The sequence below is a fragment of the Echinops telfairi genome, unplaced genomic scaffold, assembly GCF_000313985.2.
Source record: "Echinops telfairi isolate 266 unplaced genomic scaffold, ASM31398v2 ScPeMD7_5592;HRSCAF=6446, whole genome shotgun sequence".
Classification (NCBI taxonomy): Eukaryota; Metazoa; Chordata; class Mammalia; order Afrosoricida; family Tenrecidae; genus Echinops; species Echinops telfairi.
Window position 1 is genome coordinate 52,596,929 of NW_022109491.1, and position 20,422 is coordinate 52,617,350.

Consider the following 20,422-nt stretch of genomic DNA (forward strand, 5'->3'; position numbering starts at 1 on the left):
GTACTTAATCTTAAGAAAATTCTATCATCTGATCGCCAACTTCATTGCTAACACCAGGACCATATTTCCAACTATTGTACCTTCTTCTTTGTTTCCACTTTTTGCATTGTAATCCCAATAATTATCGATGCATTTTCCTTGCATGTTGATCAATGTCCAATTGAAGACTTTGGTAGAATTCCTTAATTTCTTCATCACTAACTTTTGTGTTTGGTGCATAAATTTGAATAATAGTTGTATCAATTGGATTTCCTTGTATGTAGGCAGATGCTGTCCTACCCCAGGCAGCATTGTATTTCAGGATAGATGTGGAAATGTCCTTTTTGATGATGAATTCAATGCCATTCCTCTTGATTATGTCATTCCCTGCATAGTAAACCCTATGATTTTTCTGATTCAAAATTCCATTTCAGCTCACTAAAACCAAGAATATCAATCTTTATGCATTCTACTTAGTTTTTAACCACTTCCAATTTTCCTGGATTCATGCTTTGTACATGTCAAATTCCAATTATTGTGATTTTTCAGCTGTTTCTTCTCATGATGAGTTATGCCCCATCAGCAAATGGAGGTCTTGGAAGCTATAGTCCACCCTCATCATTATGGTGGACTCTGCTTTGAGAAGGCAGCTCTTCCTCAGTCATCTTTTGAGTGGCATGAGGGGCTCACCTTCTGGCATTATCTCTGACAGTGTCTGACTGCTATTCATTAGGCCTATAGTAAATGACAATGTTTTTATGTTATCCATCGGCTTTGTTCAGTGAATAATTCCTCTGAAGTGGACTATTCATTCATTCATTCATTCATTTATTTGTTTAGTTATTTATTGTACTCTGTTATTCGTCTGGAAGCGCCGCTGAAACTTGCTTACCTTGGGTGACCCTGAAGATATTTAAACTAACAGTGACATAACTTTCAGCATCAGAACACACATGCCACCACAGTGTGCCACACTGACTGACAAGTGGTCAGACAATTAGTTGCAGAAACTGATTAACACAATATCAGTATGTCATACGGCATCCTGCAATGGCAAATGATTCCAAGGTCAGTGGGCAAGATAGCCGGAAGCTCACTCACAGTCTGCAGAAGGTAATGATTCCGAGGACCCGTAAGCAATTTGCCAGGGAACTAGCTCAAGAACAAAGAAATAGAGATCAGAGGATGGCAAGCCAGATGCAGGACTCAGATTCAGCAAAATGCAGAGGTATGCCAGTATGCCCATATATATGAGAGGACTTTCAAAAGTTTCTCAAAAAATTCCATTATTTTTCCATTAAATTTTTTTCCTGGAATTTTTGAAGCCCCTTTGTTTATTGGAAATGGTTTATAACCTTAAGGAAACTGCCTTTCAGTTGATTGGCCACTGTATTAGGCTGAGCTCTCCCGAGAAGAAAATCTGTGAAACTTATGTATATATATAGAAAGGCTTATATCAAGGAAATGGCTCCCATCATTGTGAAGTCAAGTAAGTTTGCAATCTATGGACCAGTTAGGCTGGAGGCTTGTGCTAACTCATGTAACTGTGGAGAATGATGAACTCAAGATCGGTAATATGGTAGGCTGGGTTACCTAGAGAAATGAAACCAGTGATACTCATATATATATAAGAAAGAACTTTATATTAAAAAGTAATTTTGTATCAAGAAATCATCTCAGCCCAGTCTAACATAAGCCCGTGGGTCTGATGCTATCTGGAGCACTCTTCAGACTCACATAGATGAAGCATGATGATACAGAATGATGATGTAAGGTGCAGGGAGAACATAGACTGGAGGGTGCAGAGTTGGGGGATCCAAGGGTGGTGGGAACAAGACATGGAGCCAACAGCTCAGGTATTGGCTGCCATGGTCAGCATCCAACATGGGGCAGCTCCTTGAGAGAGACAGAGTCCAGGCAAGGATAAAGGCAATGGACAAGAGAGAGGACAAGGTCCTAGTGTCTTCCTTATATCTAGAATCTAATCCCAAGGAGATATCATCACGTTATGATGATTGATAGGTTGGACTCCACCCCTACACTTTCACACAGGTGCAAGTTAACATAAAATCTAACCACCACAGGCAGGTTAGATAGCAGACTTCTGGCTCCAGAGATGAAGAATCTATGTACAGAATGTAAGATGTTGGATTGCCAATGACTCCCACGATCAGGATGCTATTGGCTGAAGTCCAATGAATCACAGAACAGATGACAACCAGATACAGGATCCAGACCCAGAAAAAAGCAAATGAACTAGTGTCCAATAATATTGGAAGCCAGCCACACCCCAAAGGAGAGCTCATCTTGAAGGATTACTGTATCTTGGTTGTCAAGAATGCTGGCCCAATCAAATTGACACAAAGCCTCAGCTATCAAATTGGCTCAGCATATCTCATTCTACAGGTGGTTGAATTCTTTCATGTCTCATTGTGGGTAATAGCTACATCATAACTTCCAATTCACAGAGATTCATGACCTACTTCAGTTGACACAGCTTTAACCATCACAGTCTACTTATATTCAACTTAGCTCTGTACACATCATCTTAAACCATGCCTAATCTCTAAATGAGACAATTATAAAGTCCAACGTACACCTCACCTGATACCATGGATGTGTACAGTGGAAAACAATCTACATTTATATATAATATTTTATAAGTGAATAAAACAGAAAACTATTTTATACACACACCAAGGAAGAATGACAACAAATACAAGCCTCACTTCTGCAACAGACCACATGGTAGATGCTGGTATTTAGAACTCCCTTCTTCAAACACTCATTCTGTATTAATTACACTCAGCAAGCACTTTAGCTGGTCATACTTAATTAACTGGCATCTTATGGAATCTCCTGTATTCTAGACATACTCTTTTTTACCTCCAATAGGTAATAAGAATCCAATTTCCCCTGCGTAGTCAATATCAGCCATACCAGCCAATACACTAACTCCTTTCTTCGCTTGTCTATCCAGAGGCATTTGAGCCCGAAGTTGCCAAGCGGTGTTCTTAAATTTCTAGATCAATGGACTCTGTGTTCTTCACAGGTGGGAATGGTCCTCCTTTTGGAACTAAGCCCTTCAGATCTTCAGAGTGTAGAGTCACAAGGATTGGAAGCAAACTTTGGCAAGTGAGTAAGGAGGGGTAGTAGGGAATAATGCCGCTCTCATACTCGCCCCTCGATTCCTGGACCTGTGAATTCTGACTATTGGATAAACAACACCATAGAAGGTTAGAGTACACACAGCTTCTTGTAAAATATTGCTCCATCCCTCAAAGCATTGCCACCTTGCTGGTGCCATGATTGTGTCTTTAGAAGTGCTTTCCATCATCCTAAAAATCCAGCTGCTTCAGGATAATAGGGAACATGGTAATACCAATGAATTCTATTAATATGGGCCCATTATCAAACTTCATTTGCTGTGGGGTGAGTCCCTTGATCCAAGGTAATGCTGTGAGGGATACCATGATGGTGGATATGACATTATGGAAGTCCACAAATGATAGTTTTAGCAGAAGCCTTCCATGTAGGATGGCAAATCCATACACATGGTCTCCAAAAGCTTGGCTTCTCAGCAGCACTTTGTCATTTGGTGGTTCCATTTTATGTAGTCATCTTGCCATGTCACATTATGGACTAGCAGCACATACTTTACTAATGAAGACAGTTATCAGCACCCTTAATGCCAGTCAGACTTTGAGAACTGATGTAGAAAACAATCTTTTCATTTTGTGTCTGTAGAGCCATTTCTGCTACCAAAAGTACTCTGGAGGAGCAAAACCAGTGGAGCTTGGATGTGTGTGTGTTTATCACAAGGCAATAACTCCCATGAGTATAATGGCTGACAAGTTAAACGTTCATATGTTCTCCTGACTCACGGAGCTGCCGTAGCTGATGGACTCGAGACTGGCAGAGTAGATGTCAGACTTTGAATGAACCCAAGGTCAGCAAGTAAAGAGCAAGGTGCTGACTCAGAGGCCGCAAAGGCTCATGACTCCTTGAATAAGCAGACAATGTGGCAGGTGTGTTAGGCTAGGTTCTCTAGAGGATCAAAACCAGTGTTGCTTCTATATGTGTACATAGAAAGAAGTTTATATCTAGAAAATGCCCCATAGAGTTGAGAACCGGTTAAACCCAAATCCACGCAAGTTCTAAGGCAACAGGTCAAATTGATATTAGGCTGGAGACGTCTCTCATCTCATGCAGCTGCGGGGGTTGATAAATTCAAGATTGGAAGGAAGGTGATAGTCTGGTGACCGCAGCAGTGAATGAATCCAAAACTAACAGATTAGATGGCATGCTACTGGAGGCTCCCAGGGTACACAATATGGTAGGTGGTTGGCTTACGTCCAAAGTACCAGAGGCCAAAGAGCCAGGTGCAGGATGGAGACCCATCAAGAAGGCAAGCAAACTTTTCAACAGCATCTTTATATATGAATTGGGCTACATCTCTGAAGAAACTTCCTTTTCTTTGCAGCAGGACCATGGCCTGAGCAAGAAGGTTGTACTTCACCCTGATAGGCTGTTCAAAAACATCCCATCGTGGGTTTGGTTATACTGTATTAGATTATTTCATGGAGGGTCACTGGGTCTTGACTGCCAAGCCACTGAGATTCCTGATCAACACAAGTTGACACAACACCTAACTATCACAGCAGGTAATGAGCTCAAATCTAAAGAATCAGAAGACAATAATAAGGACACATATCCACTATCCAGATCCATTAAAAACTCAGGAGATCCTTGCCAGAATGTTCTCCAAAATATTGGAAACAGAATATGCCTCAGTTGAAATCATAGCACTTGAGACCATAGCAGATTCCATCATGGAAATCATTATATTATATCACTTGCCATCATGAGTGAGGACTACTTCATAACTGCCGAACCCCTGAGAATCACAGGGGTTGACAAGTTGACACACAACCTTAACTGTCAAAAATATTTATCTCTCAATTTGTCAATTCATGTTTTAATGGTGTGAAATTTATTGATAATACAGTAATTGATATGCAATTACCCTTAGTCACTGCAAATTTTCCATCACCATAAACAGTCATTTAATTATTTATTTGTTATACTGCTACTTATACATTCATTGCTGAGCTTGATAACCTACCATTAAAACCATAAGATCCTGTGCTCACTTTGGTAGCACATATACACAAGCCATAAGATGCTATATCTTCACCCCTATTTTCTGTCAAAGACTTTATGGTTTTAGATTTATCATTTCGGTTCTTATTCAGTTTTAAATTTGTTTTATATGTGGTGTTAGGTATGGCTTTGGCTTCATTTTTCTGTATGTGGAAATCCAGTTTTGACGGAATTGTTCATTGAGACTAGTCCTTCCCCATTAGTTGACTCCATGTGTGGTGTCATTGGATTGAACTGTGTTCCCCCAAATTATGTTTTACAAATCCCAACCTCTATTGCTGTGGTTATAATTCCATCTGGGAATAGACTTCATTATAATGCTAATGTGGAAGTATTCCTGTACAGTGTGTCTTAGATAAACCTCTCGGAGATCAAGAAAAGGGGTTTCAGCCAGCAAGAAACCAAGCAAGCTTGCTTGAGACGAGGGAAGAGAGGTGCCATGCCCCATAAAAACCACAGAGGAGCCAAAGGATAGAAGATAAAGTGCAAAGCCCATTCCTCAAGAAGATGACAGAGATTGAAAGCCTTCATCTAAAGCCAGGAGTCTGAATTCATTCCGACTTCTAAACTCCAAACAGAGCTTTGGTAGTAGTATACGGGGTTCAAGTTGGGCTGCTAACCAGCAGGTCAATCAAAGCCATCCCATGGGTGGAAGAAGAAGCCTTCTCCTCCTGTAAATACAGTCACAGGGTTGGAAACTCAACAGGGCAGCTCACGCTGCTGTATAGGGTCACTGTGAGTCGGCATCAACTTGGTGGCAGTGCATTTCTTAGCTCCTCTTCAACTGAGTGAGAAGGAGCCCTGGTGGCTCAGTGGTTAAATATGTGGCAGCCAACCAAAAGGACAGCAGTTCAAAACCATCAGCCTCTCCATGGGACAATAATAGGGCACTATCCTTTACTCTGTCCTCTAAGCTTGCTGTAATTGTAAAGCACTCACCAGGAATGGGTAAGCCATAAGTTTGTTTGTTTCAGCCATCCATTTGTGGTATTTCTGTTGCAGCAGTACTAGGAAACTAAGATATACTTTAAACAAACACACATTTTTTAAATTAATACATCATCCAGGCATCATACCATTCAATAGTCCTGTCATATCAAATAGTGTTATGCTATCTTTAGCACAACCAGTTTCAAACACTTTCTTCCTTCTTGTACTCCTTGATATCAGTTCCCCGTTGCCCCTCACCACCCCTGCTTTACCCTACAGGAACCCTTATTCCAGTTATGGTCTCTATAGATTGACCCCCCCCTTCAGCTTCATATACTGAAACATAAAGAGACATACGAAACAGAGAGTCAAGGAGGCTACCAACAATAACAAAACAGAGATAAACTCGACTTGGCAAAACAAACAAACAAACCAGAAAATATTAAAAGCCAGATCAATTGTCTACAGATGGGCTTTGGGTCCCCACTCCAAACCCCCTCATTCCCATCAATACAGTTGATTGATTTGGATCTTTTGAAACCTGAGACCTGAGCCCATTGATGCCTCATGATCACACAGGCTGGTGAGCTCCTCCGTGTGCTTCTTTCATGTGGGCTTATTTGCTTCCCTGCTGGATGGCTGCTTGTTTAACCTCAAGCTTTTAAGACCCCAGATGCTGTATCTTTTGATAGCGAGGCACCATCCTCTCTCTTCACCACATTTGCTTATGCATCCATTTGTCTTCAGAAATCATGTCAGGAAGGCAAGTATCAAAGAGTACCAGGTTATGAGAACAAAGTGTTCTTGTATTAAGGGAGGCCTTGAGTAGAGGTCCAAAGTCCATCTGCTAGCTTAATACTTAACATATACATTTATGTACATTGGCCTCTATCCCTTTCATAATAAATTAGTATATTTACACATATAAATGCCTATATCTATACCTCTATAAATAGTTTTTGCCTCCTATTTCTTTTCTCTATTTCACTTTACCTTCTTCCTCTCCCACTATCGGGTTTCATGAAGGTGGGATGTTGCGGGAGGGGGGCAGAAGTTTATACCAAGGACTCAAGTAGAAATTGTTTTGGACATGATGATGGAAATGATGATACGTACAAATATGCTTGATACAGTTTATGTATGGAATGTTATAAGAGCTGTACGAGCCCAAATAAAATGATTTAAAAAACCAAAACAAAACAGATCAATTTCAAAGTATATCAAAAGGGAGATCACATGAACAACTTTTAACCATTCAACTCAGATTTATAACTTGAATCTACTATAATAGTCTCTACATTACTTACTGTCTGATAACCAGGTTATTCCCATCTCCCATGTATGGTCAGAGGGAAATCACCAGAGGCTTATGTGGTAGTTACATAATCTGGTGTCAACTTGAGAGGATTATGAGTGAAAGGGTAGAGTCGAGTCTGTCAATTGGGCCATAGCCAATGAGACCTCTGTGTGGACATGGTATTCTCCTGAGAATTCTGGAAACTCTGAGATTTCCTCCTTGGATGCGGGAGACATCTCTTTCTCTCTCTGCTCCCTCCCTGAGAGACACTCTATTCACAAGATACATGGCACTACACCTTGGATGCTGGAGAAACCACATGGATCTACTCTGATGCAGCTGGAGAAGTCACGTAGAGACCCCTGCCAGTGCTGAGATGCCTACAATACCAGTGGATCAACAAGACTTCCAAACCACTGGCATGTGATCCTCCTGCATTCGGCATCATTGCATGCATTTCATGAGTCTGAAGAAGACTTTATAGATTGATATTGGACATATGGGCTAATATTGGATTTTGGACTTGATCTGGACTGGGCCGGGATATTTTCTCAATATTCATTTGCTCTTGTACACAAACCTCTTTCTTATATAGATATGAGTGTCTATGAATTTGTTTCTCTAGTCTATCCAGACTAACACAGCTTATTCCATGTGTAGATCCTGCAATGTATTTGAGATTCCACTGTCATCCATAGCTTTCTGTAAACCAGAGTTACATAGTTTAAGCTCTGATACCATTCCCTCCTTAAGAGTTGGATTATATGTTATAATCCTTGGACCATGGATGTTGGTGTGTTCCTTCTATGTGGGAGACATATGTTTTATTCATGTATTTTCATTTGTATTCACTTGTTCTATGTATCTGTCATTAAACTAGTACAAGAATGTTTTGAATATTTCACCTGTGTAACGTATTTTTAAGTTAAGAAGTGTCAGGCCTCCACCTTTGTTCTTCAAAATTGCTTTGGCTACTGTCACCTCTTGCCTAGTTATGCTTCTTAATAAGACAAATTAAGTGCTACTGATAGAGGCAGACAGAACGCCCTAAGAAATCATACTATAGTTTGTTTTTTAAGACACTAATGAGCGGGAAGATATTAACTTGCTCTAACTCACTTTTTGCACAGCTAATATTTGTGTGTGTGTGTGTGTGTGTGTGTGTGTGTGTGTGTGTTAGTAAGTTCTACAACTGAATCTCTCTCCACCAGCGTTTGGAACCCCATGATCTTCTTTACTTCCTGGTCAGATAGAGAAGATTGCACTGCATGCTCATTCTATTTAAATCCCCCAGGCCTTATGTCAGAAAAGAGAAATCTGATGATGGTGTCCTGTAGGTAAATACATCCCATTTGCAGTACCAGAGGCATTCTCAGTTGTAGACCTTGCTCACTAGAACCACGTTTGTGTAACCTTGGGGACTTGGGACAGAATTTCACTGAAAGATATTTTAAATGATAGGGAGAGATAGACCTCGGTCCTTGGCTCCGTGTGGGAAAGAATTCACGCAGAAGCCTGGTTTGTGATTCAAGTGAGTTTTATGAGAATTAGAAGAAGTTTCAGGTTTACACAGGCACCTGTAGGGCCCCTCACTCTACGCAGCCTCCCTAGAAGCTGCTCGGAAAGGCACGAGTTGGCTCCGGACTCTTACCTTTTCAATTATTCCGTAGGGAGGCGTGGTGCACGACCCTGGTCGACTCCATTGGCGGAATTGAATTCACCTAGCCTAGGTGGGCCAATCCAGGTGCAGTGCCCACCCAGGTGTACCTCCCCCTCCTGGCCGGAAACCTGAACCTCTGAGCATGCATAGTGTGCCACTCCTTCGCGGGCTAGTAGCTCGGACCTCTACGCATGTGTAATGGAGACCCCAGTCCCTAAGCTAAACTACCTAACATACCCACTTAAGATCCTTTCATCTGCTGTCGTTCTGCTTTCACGATGGCAGAATCAACCGCTTCAAATGTTCTTGGTTGGAACTTCTGAGGTGAAAAGCGGTCACTGCAATGGGCACATGGTTACAGCAGGAAGACCTGAGGCTGCGAGTCGTGAGGACTAGTGTCTTCAGCATCTCAGCATCCTCAGGCTAAACTCAGCCCAAGAACCCCAGACCTTTATATTTTAAACGGTACCTTTGCTCTAAATGACCTAGGAGCAACCTTCCCATTCTGCAACTCTAATTCATGGTCAGAGAGCTAGTTCATGGATGATCTGAATACATAATCCAGCATATGTGAATGCCAAGGCAGGGCTTGTTGCTTTTTGCCAGACCCATTTGAATGATACTTTAGCACCGTTTGGGAAAAGTGGTTAACTTAATGAAAAGTTATCATGGAAGAGAAACAGGAAATGCTAGGAGGATGGTCTGAAACAGCGACCTCACTTTGTTCAGTCAGTTAGAAAAGGGACAGCAGCTTCCAAATCTATTTCATGTGGACAGCGGCTACTAGGCCTGATTTGAAAAGTCATTGGCATTGGCATTGGCATTGACTTTAAATTCGTAAAGCTGTTCTCAGTCAGTTAACTCAGAGCCCTTCACCTTACATTCAACAGGTAGTCCCTTCATTAAGCAAAGTAGACCTTGTGAACTTTCCCTCACAGGTAAGTGGAATTGAGAGCTTTGCAAGTTATTTGCAGTTTGGTCATTTTCTGTCACGTTCATTCCATTTTTGTCCTCTTGCCCCCGTTGAGATTGTTCTTACTTCTACTGAAAAATGCTCAACTGTGTATCTATTTCTTTAGCAACCTGTTGGGAAAAAACAATCTTTCTTTTTTTAAAATCATTTTATTCATACAACTCTTATCACATACATCAATTGTGTAAAGCACATTTGTACATTCATTGCTCTCATCATTCTCAAAACATTTGCTCTCCATGTAAGCCCCTGGCATCAGATCCTCATTTTTCCCCTCCAAACAATTTTTCTAAATTCAACATACTAGGTGTTTGTCTTTTTCCTTTATTGCTGTCATTTGCAAATCAAGCCTCTTGAACTGAATATCTTTGTGTTGATGAATCTGTGTGTTGTGCCATTTGGCAGCCCCTGGTCTTATTTAAAACTAGTATCATCGCTCCACATACCAAGCACCTTTGTTCCACAACCCTCACAATGTTCAGTATGCAGACATGTTGCACAGCTCTTACTCCCAGTTAGCAAATGACAAAGTAGAGGCACTTTTAAGAGCTGACTAAGGTTAAAATAACATTGTTATCCAGGTTGAAATGCTTTATGCCAGGTGTGGTCTAGAAATGCTTAGTGCCTCTCTGGTGTGTTTATAATACGGGAAGCATAATGTCTCCATCACAAAAGGAAGTCAAAGAGTATGGTTAAAGTCATAGAAACCTTTGTTACATTAAAATGTGAAGCTCTTATTTCTCAAAATATACTTCATTTAGGTCCGTATACTTGTGTTGGTAGTATTTCTTTTCTCAAACCCTTCCCCAAAGAATTCTGTACTTTTCAATGTACACCCCATGCACATGGTAGTTTTGTCATCTTGTGGCCTCAAAGTATGAGCCCTGTAAGTATTCTTTGAGTTTGGGGAACAATAGAAGTTGGCAGAAGGGGCACAATCAGGCTAAATGGTGGCTGGGGTAGTTATCTGATGTAATTTTCATAGGACAGCCTAAGAGCATAAGCAGGTGCATTTTGTCATAACTGGAAATACAATTCCTTGGTGCAACTTCCCTTTTCTCATCAGTACAGCTTTCCACCTCCTTAAATCTTCTTCCTAATAGGCCCCTGTGTATTGTCCTGTGTTCTTCAAAGAAAAATATCAAGATTGTCCCGTTTGAATTCCAAAAAGTCTCCATTATCTCTGAAAGGTCCTCTGTGCCTTAAATTATAGTGGCCCCCAGCACACCCCCCTGGAAGACAGTGTGTTTATAGAGAAAACGTGTCTCCAGCCATTCATTATCACAAAGACACATAGAAACACACTTTGCTTGGAATAGATTCATGTGTACATGAACTAAACCACTAGTAGCAACACTTATTGACTTACTCTAGCAGCACATTGGTTACAGACCAGTCGTCTGTAGTTAAAGTTTCTGGATTTGATTCCAAGTTGAAATTTGCTAGCCACGTAGGATATAGACTTTCTATGCCTCTCAATTGTGACTGTAGAGTGGGAATAATAATATAGCTGCTTTAGACAGTGGTTGTATTGTAAGAATTCAGTATTATTTGCTTTTGCTATCTTTTTTTAAAATAACCATTGCTAACACTACCACTATCGTGACTATAGTCATAATCATTGAGTCATTGAATGTCAAAGGGAAAAAATGAGACACATATATAAAACTCACTGACTTCAAGCAATTGAATGAGCTCGGTTGGCTTATATGTTGTACTGCTCAACTGCAAGGTTAGTGGGTCAAACCTGTCAGCTGCTCTGGGAGAGAAAGACGAAGCTGTCTTCTTCCATAAAGACTCACAGTCTCAGAAACCCTATAAAGCAATTCTGCTCTTTCCTACAGGGCTGCTAATATGGAATATAATGTTTTCTCTAAGTGACCTATGAATCCAATAGACCTAGGTCTGGGATGCTAGAAAACATAGTTGATAGAGATGTTGGAAATTGTTGCAGTTGAAAGAGCTTCCACTAACACCTGTTTGGAAAGAATAGCATCTGTGGAGAGAAAGGGGTAAGAGGAAAGGTTGATGATCGACATCTGTGGAGAGAAAGGGGTAAGAGGAAAGGCTGATGATCGGCATCTGTGGAGAGGAAGGGGTAAGAGGAAAGGCTGATGATCTACAACTATAGCCTCTAGCAAGCCAGCAGAAAAGTAATGGCAGGGTCATTTTTGTTTCAATTTTCTTTTGGGGATTTGGTAAACATCAACAGGGTCACTAATCCCACTGGAAGGGTAATGTTGAGACCTTCCTAGAGGTCACCCTCTCTAATGGGGAAAACGCACGTGTGGAACCTTTACTTTTGTTCTATCCACATCACCCAGAAATCTGAATTCTTAAGAAGCCACGGGATAAATTCAATCCACAAACAGTCTGGTTTGGTGGCAGGGTGGTTGGAGTCAGAGATCTAGCCTTTTGCCTGCTATGCCAAGCTTTTATCAGTTGGGAGACAGTGACAGAACAGATCAATCAAGCCAGATGCTCCCTTCTCCCCCAGGTGATAAGTAGCCAGTATGGAGGCTTAAAGAAAAAAGGCAGTATCTCTTGGATAGATATGGAAGATCGTGACCTTTTCTCCTTGGGAAACTCGTAATAGAAGTTGGGCATAGATATTTAGACATACAGTCTCGAATGGAGACAACATTTATTGCCACCTTTATATCTTAGAGAGTTTCACCATTATTCCATTTAATCTAAATGGTAACTGTTGGCGTTGTTATTCACATTTAATTGCTGAGAAAACTGAAACCAGAAAGTCTTATATTTTCCCAAGATCATACAGTGAAGCTTAAATCTATATTCACTGATTCTAAGTGTGATACTTCTGTCGTAATCTGGCTAAGCCCTTGAAAATGTCACTTTTGAGGACAGTAGTGGAAAAGAAAATTTCCTCAGTCCTCAGGGCTTTACCTTTTTGTGTGTTCAGGAAAACCTCATTCTTCTATATACCCATCCATCCATTCATTGACCCACCTATGCACTCATACATTTGTTTGTTTTATCATTTCTGAGCACTTACTCATCTGGGAACTATACTGTATAGAACTATATAACAGTAAAAAAGAAAATCCCATAGCCTCAAAGAGATTCATTTGTACTGGGCCAAAATAAGTAATAAAAATACAAAATACCCTTTAAAATGTTTCCTACAAAATAGGAAAATTATAAAATGTCAGTTGTGATAGTTGAGAGGTACTTTATTTCAGGCTGTCAGAAAAGGTTCCATGAGGGTAAATGTGACATAGATGCTTTGAGATCTAGCAAAAGAACATGCCTGACAGAGTACAAAGGGAAAGCTCTCTGTCTGAAGTGGCAGAGGCTGCCAAGACCAGCCAGATGCACCAGAGGCTGTGACCCAGAGACTCAGAGGAGCATCCCTGAGAATATAGGGCACTTCCTCCTCATCTGACCCGAGACTATGGAACCGTGGGACACAGCAACTGGCCAGCTGATGTCTTGGTCCATAGAAACTAAGGCCAGGAAACCAATGGCAAGAAATTGAAGACCAGAGAGACACTCTACTGCGAGCTGAGAAGACGCGCTGTTGTCGACCAAGGCCTGTGCTCTTACTGTTTGCTGAGCTTGACCTAATAGTAACTGATGAGTTTCCCTAATCAACCCCTTTACTTGTGTGTACTATCTGTGATTGAGTGGCCACAACAGAAATTATGAAATTCAGCATCGAAGCTGAGTGCTATGTGAGGACCTGTTAGCGTTAGAACAGGTAACAAAGGCTGGAGCGTGGAGGCATGTCTGACCATGCCTTGTGGCAATAGAGAAGCCAGAGGAGGTCAGATATGTCTGGTTTCCATGATCGTTTGTCATAGCAATGGAAATAAAAAATAAAAAAAAGAGTGGAGATGTTCTTTGGCCGTGGAACAAAGATGCCTGACCAATATATGGACTATAGGATATGAGAGAAAGAGAGAAATTAAAGCTAATTCTAAGGTTTAAGTCCAAAAAAAGGTAGTTTCCCTTGCTACCATGGAATGATCTCAAGGATAGATGTGTAGAGGGGGCATTTAGTTCTTCTTTTATTGTATTACACGTACGAAACTTATTTGATAGTCTATAACAATGGCGAGTGAGCCCGTATATGTAGTTAGTGAGTACTGAGGAAAATTGGCTGGGTAGGATGTGTATTTGTGAATTAATGTGGCATAAATAGTTGGAACCACAGGACTGTTGGAGGTCAACCTAAGAGATAGTGGATTGAGATAGGCCAGTTGGTGATGGAGGACTGAACTCAGGGCACGGCTTCTTTTAGAATATCCTTCAGGGAGAAAAAGAGGTCAAGAGTTAGCACGCAGGAACTGCTCTCTGGTAAGAACAAGGACATAAGCAATCAGGAAAGTGTGGAGTCACTGAAGCCTGGAGAGAAAATACATTTTTACAAATGCTGCTGGGGTGAGAGAATCAAATGGGAAGAGTGAATGAGTTTTGGTAATTTGGTAACATGGAGTAACTGATGACCTTGATAACATCTGTTTTGTTGGAATGGATGGAGCTGGAAGCACAATGGTAGTGGGCTGAGAAGAGAATGTGGGGTGGAAAAGAGGAGAGATGGAGAACACAGACAACACTTTCTGCAGGCCACTCCTAATTACACTGAGTTCCATACCACAAAAGCGAGATATTGACAGGACTTTGAAAGGCCATTCACTGCTCCTGAAATCACAGTGCAAAGGGGAGGAAAGCCAGTTTTGTGGTCCCTCTTTATAACTCTAATCATTTTCCAACACCTTTTGCTATCAGGAATGTATTCCTTCTATTAACCTGACAGATTTATATCCATCCTATGGAATGAACTCTCCCAGCTCTGCTAAATAAAGTTTTTAGCATACTAAAAGTATCAGAAGAGACCAGTCCCTGGAATAGGACATCATGATTGGAAGAGCACAGGGTCATCAAAGAAGAGGAAGACCCAGAATGAAATGTATTGAGATAGATCAACAATGTACTTAAACACAGGGATGATTGTAGGTATGGTGCAGTGTGTTAGACTGGGTTCTCTAGGGATACAAAGCAAGAATGCTAATGCTTTTATATATATATATATATATATATATATACATATATAATATATTAGATAGATATATAACATAAGAAATAAACAGTTAATTAAATTATAAAACAGTACAAATGGCTCTGTGCAACTCACTCCCATGAGACAGTTGTGAGACACTGGCAGTCCTTCAAGTCTGGAGGGCTGCCGGGTAGTCCTCTGTAGAGCAATTCAGGCTATCCGGGCACAGGCGGCAAACAGCAAGGCAGGTCACCAACAGTCAGCCAGATGACAGTGTCCTACAGTCCCCAGCTCAAGAGATGTAAATTCCAATGGTGCAGCGAAGCAGGTCTTGAAGGAACCTCAAATTACAGTGACACAGTCCACGGGTTAGGTGTCCCACAGGTAGTGTAGCTTACAAACTGAGGCAAAGAACAAGCAAGGCAGCTGCACACTGGTCCGATGATCAGAGAGCAAGAGACAAGAAAGGCAAGGCTCACCGAGCCCATATATCTCTCCGCCCTTCAATTAATCCCACATGTGTTTACAGGCCAGGTTGGCATAATAAACTAACTATCTCATGCAGAAACAAGTAGTGCTGCATTGTGCTGTGCATAGATTTGCTATGAGTTGGAAATAACTCCACAACACTTAACAGCTATAATAATAAAGTTTCATTAGTAGGCTACCCTGTACTTACATGGTAGCATAGCCTTTTAACCTTTCTACACTAATCTGTCTATTCCCTAACTATTTAAGACAGATACTTTATATGGGCTTTCATTTAGTTACCACAGGGCATTGAGTCTGTTGGTATATTAGTTTATTTTAACAGTGTGTGTTCCTAGAGAGAAGAAACTACCTGCTATCATGTTTATATGGTAAGATCTCACTAAACTTTGATCATATAAATATTTCTTAGTAATTCTCCTTGAATCGACATTTATTTGCCTGCTTGTTCTTAATTTAGAATGAGACCTTAAGCAGCCCACTAAACATGGATGTGCATATGATACAAATTCACAAATAAAAGTTCCTTGGGGAAGGAAGTATGATTTTCTCCCAAGCCAATCCAAATGTCCTTAATTAACTTCTCATTTTTGGTGGAGCTATACTCCCTGCTATTATTTGTTTGACGTTCACATCTTGATTCTTCGTTTCTTATAAAGAAGGCAGAGGCTAATTCTTTACAAATGCTTTGCTTCTCACGTCCCACTGTTGTTTTCTCTATAAAGGATGAACAGTGCCTGGGTGATTCTCCATTGGAAGTGTGCTATTAAAATTGTCAATTTTCTGAAATACATGGTTGAAAACCATCATTTTTTCCCACGCTGCGTGTTATCCTAAACTATTGGCCTGTCACTAGGCAGTGCTCTAGTGTGTGGATACAGAGAAGCTGTGGGAAGATCCAAGTGGCACTTAAATTACACTTTCTCTTTGATTTTGAAGACATTTTGTGCCACTTAGAAGAATTCCAATAAAGTTGCTTCTCTAGAGGAGGGGGTTGTCTTTTTTAGAAGTAGCATTGCTACAATAACTCACAAAAAGAAAGGAAGAAATTAGGTGATCAAAACAGCAGGGCTGGCTTTCTTACCAATATGATCATGACATTAGAAGGACCATGAGATGTTATGGACGCCTTTGCACTCTTCCAATGTTGTTCATGGCTTCACGTCCACTCTAATGCAGGGTAAACGACCGGTAATCAGGTCATACGTGCGTAGTCTCCCAAGATCTCTGTTAATGTTTCAATAGAAAGTTGTTTCTTCAATGGAAGCAGTATATAGAGAAGAAAAAGAATTTTTTTGTGGATCAAACAAAGCTCTCTCATAACTTCTGAAGAAGCCGTGTATCTACTCTGATTGCTTTGCTGCTGTACTATTTCCATCTGGGATCTGAATGTCCAGCTCTGCTCTTTTGGTCTCACACCTCACCTTCCGAGAGCAGATCCCCAAAAGAGAGCGTGGCCACAGACTGCAGGGAGTCTACAGGGAAGAGAAACACTGTGATTGACCACACTTCTTGCAGACTGTCTATAAAAACCATGGGGATGGGGGCCAGCATCCCAGAATACCATCAGCATGCTCCTTAAAAGCAAGATGGCAACATTTCATGTACATACTTTGGATATGCTATCCGGAGAGACCCGTCCCTGGAAAAGGACATCACGCCTGGCCACGTAGAACAGCGGCAAAAAAGAAGACCATTAAGGAGATGGATTGACACAGTGGCTGCAACAATGGCCTCAAGCATGAAGAATGATTGTGATGATGACACGAGGCAGATGGCATTTCTGTCTGTTGTGCACAGGGTTGCTATGAGACAGAACTGACTTGACGGCACTTAACAACATCCCTAAATAAGATGGGATCACTGCTGCCATGCTCCACCAGCAATATGGCGTCTTATCAGGCAGGGTATACCTAGCTCAAACTTCATCCTGGATGAATTCTGTTTGTCTCCCATTTTGAAAACCTTTCACAGTTTACGAAACTGAAACACCTGGTTCAGATACCTTTTACTGAAAGCCGTTAAAGGGGTTTTCTTCAGAATTGAAGTGGTAGTCGAGAATTGCAATGCTTCATGATGAACGAGCACTTAAGTCAATTTTTCTTAAAAATTACAGATGGCTAAGTAAGCAGCTAATTTAATCATAAATCTATAAGCCCCATTTTCAGTTTTAATGGTATTGTCAGTCTTTCCTTAAGAACAAATTATGAGACATTTCCCAGGTTTGTCTCAGGGGTTTCCATTTCTCTTGACGTTTATCTGTATCTCCTTATCTTCTCATAAAGGTAACAACTTAGAGTTATTGACTGGTGACCACTTATCAAACTTAAAGGTACCTTAGGTATAAACATGATTAATGTATTTTACCTCCTATGAATCCTTCTGCTCTTTGTCTCCAGCTTGTAGTAGATGCTAAATGATGACAATTTTACTATGATTTTACTTTTGTCAATATTTTATTCTAACTAAAAAAAAAAATCCAAGTTCACCACCATCGAGTCAATTAAGTGAAACTATAGGACACAATAGAACTTCCCCTGTGGGTTTTCCAAACTGAAAAGCTCTACAGGAGTAGAAAACCTCTTCTTTTCCCCTCAGAGCGACCGGCGGTTTAGACCTATTGACTTTGTGGTTAGCAGGACCATGGCATAACTCACCAGGCTGCCAGGGCTCCTATACTAACTCAAAGGAGCAGGCCATTTCCATCTGAAAGCACTCACAGATTACACTTCAGAATCTACTGTTTATATGTTGTATTTCCTATCAAGTCCTACATTGATCTATGAAATTTGGAATTTCAAAATTAAATTCTCAAAAATTGCTGGAATGTCTAGTTGTGAATGGCTGCTTCTCTCAACAGCACAAGTGTAAGAGAGTAGGAGACTGATACACCTCTTGAGAAGGTCACACACCACCTAAAAAGGCCACTCCACCTGCTTCTCTCTGGTTTCTTCATGAGTTCTATTAGCAAACACATCCCTTCAGCTAAGAGAAGTATTGCCTAGCAAACATTTCCACAACATGTCCTTTCTGCAAGGCAATGTGCTAAGTGCTGTGTGGAATTCAGAGCTGAATTAGACTCAGTCCTTTCCCACAGGCAGCTCACAGTTGAGGTGTGCTAGCTGAGAGTCAATGGTCATTTGCACTCTACTTAATCAATGGCTCTTATTTGTAGCAGATCATCTGTCCATGGACCATGTAGCAAATGGTCATTGAACACACACGTTTCAGTAACAGATTATAGTAGACTAATCAAAGAAGGTGCATTCTAGGACACTTCCTGCCCTTAACCCTTCCTCCATCTCAGAGAAAAAGCAATATCTGTCAACTGATCGATAGAACACATGTACAGTTGGCTACTTTTTCAAATGTATGTAATAGTGTGACATTTATTTGTATATTATCAAGGTTGAAGTAGTTTGCTTTTGATTGCCTCTTCTTCAAGGTTCTCCCCCTCCCCCTGTTCAGGATTATTTTCCTCTTCCTATGAATCCTCTCATTTCCACATTCATATTTTATGAACACACACTCATACAGGACACTTATGGATTCTTCTTTCTTGTCTTATTCTTAGTCTCACCTCAAAGTGCACTTAATGTTCAGATGAGTCACCTACAACTTCAATTCCATTGGTGAAGAGGGATTTCGCCAATGAGTGGAGCCATTAGTCTGACTCATTTGGGTTTTTCAGCCACCCTCAAGAAGATAGAAACTTTTTTCTAGTTCAAAATAATTTATCTGTTTATTTAGAAATACTATCAATAGATTGCTGCTTTGTTCAAATGTAGATGAGTTATTTATATGCTAATTACCCCCAGTTTCCATCTTTAGCCTTGGTTTCATAAGCTTGGGGCTTTGTATGTCCTTGTATTGTTTTGGTGTTTTTGACTCACGCCTACTCTTGGTTTACAATTACCATAATCTCAGTTTTCAATCCTGCTGATCATGTCATCTTCCCTAGGTCTGACTAAGGGATTATGATGAGTTTTAAGACCCCTTTAAAGCTATCTTTATACTCTTTGCATGGCAGACAAAATGGCACAGTACCTAAGAATCTTGTAGTTGTGTTGGTCTTCACTCCAGACAGAGGGAACAATGGGATCTCCACTTCACTCTCTTGTCACAAATGGTTCCCAAGGTGCTTAAAGCTATAGCCAAGATTCCAAATTAAGATTAAAGTCCCAGGAAGCAAAACAGTGCAAGCAGTACGTTTTCTGGTGACAGAATAGTACATAGACAAACAAAAAGACAACTGTTTTCTTAGCCTAATGCAGGGTTTTATTTAGGTGTATCTTTTCCTGCAAACACCGTTGAACCAGAAACCAGGAATGATGGATCTCACTTGGGCATAATATTATGAATTATAGAAGATACACATTAAAAGTACGATCGTTCACGTGAAGTCTAAGACTTGATTTTATGGATACATTTTAAAGAGGTGGAGTGAACTAGCAAAGTTCATACAGCTAGTGAGAGGCAAAACTAGGTCTGGGGCACAAGTTGTTTGCTCTCCAAACCTATGTTCTTCCCACTGCTGCCATCGTATTTTGAACTTTATTTAGAGCCTACATGAAAATGGATATGGCTAAGGTTATTATCTAATCCACGCTGGCCTTTCTAAAGGCTGACATGGCTCTGCAGAGATTAAGGACCCTGATGACTGCATTACCTTCCTGGATGGGTTCACAGTTTTTAGTGAATTGTTCGGCAGGGTACATTTTTTAAATTACATTTGCATTTCTATTCTTCGGTAGTCTCCTAGCACCATTCACATCTCTAGTTATTGGCCTCTGTTCTTTCTTCTGATTTTCAAAGCAGGAATTATCCAGCCAAATAACCAGGATTGCCTCTCACACATTGAGGTTTATTTTACAATAGGGCTTTGGCGAATACTGGAACTTCCTG

At 40.7% G+C, this 20,422-nt stretch overlaps 1 protein-coding gene across 1 annotated transcript in view; it reads left to right on the forward strand.

The window, feature by feature from the left end:
• The window catches only part of OPCML (opioid binding protein/cell adhesion molecule like), a 1,483,171-nt gene that overhangs the window by 221,568 nt on the left and 1,241,181 nt on the right, over positions 1 to 20,422 (forward strand). The window lies entirely within an intron of this gene.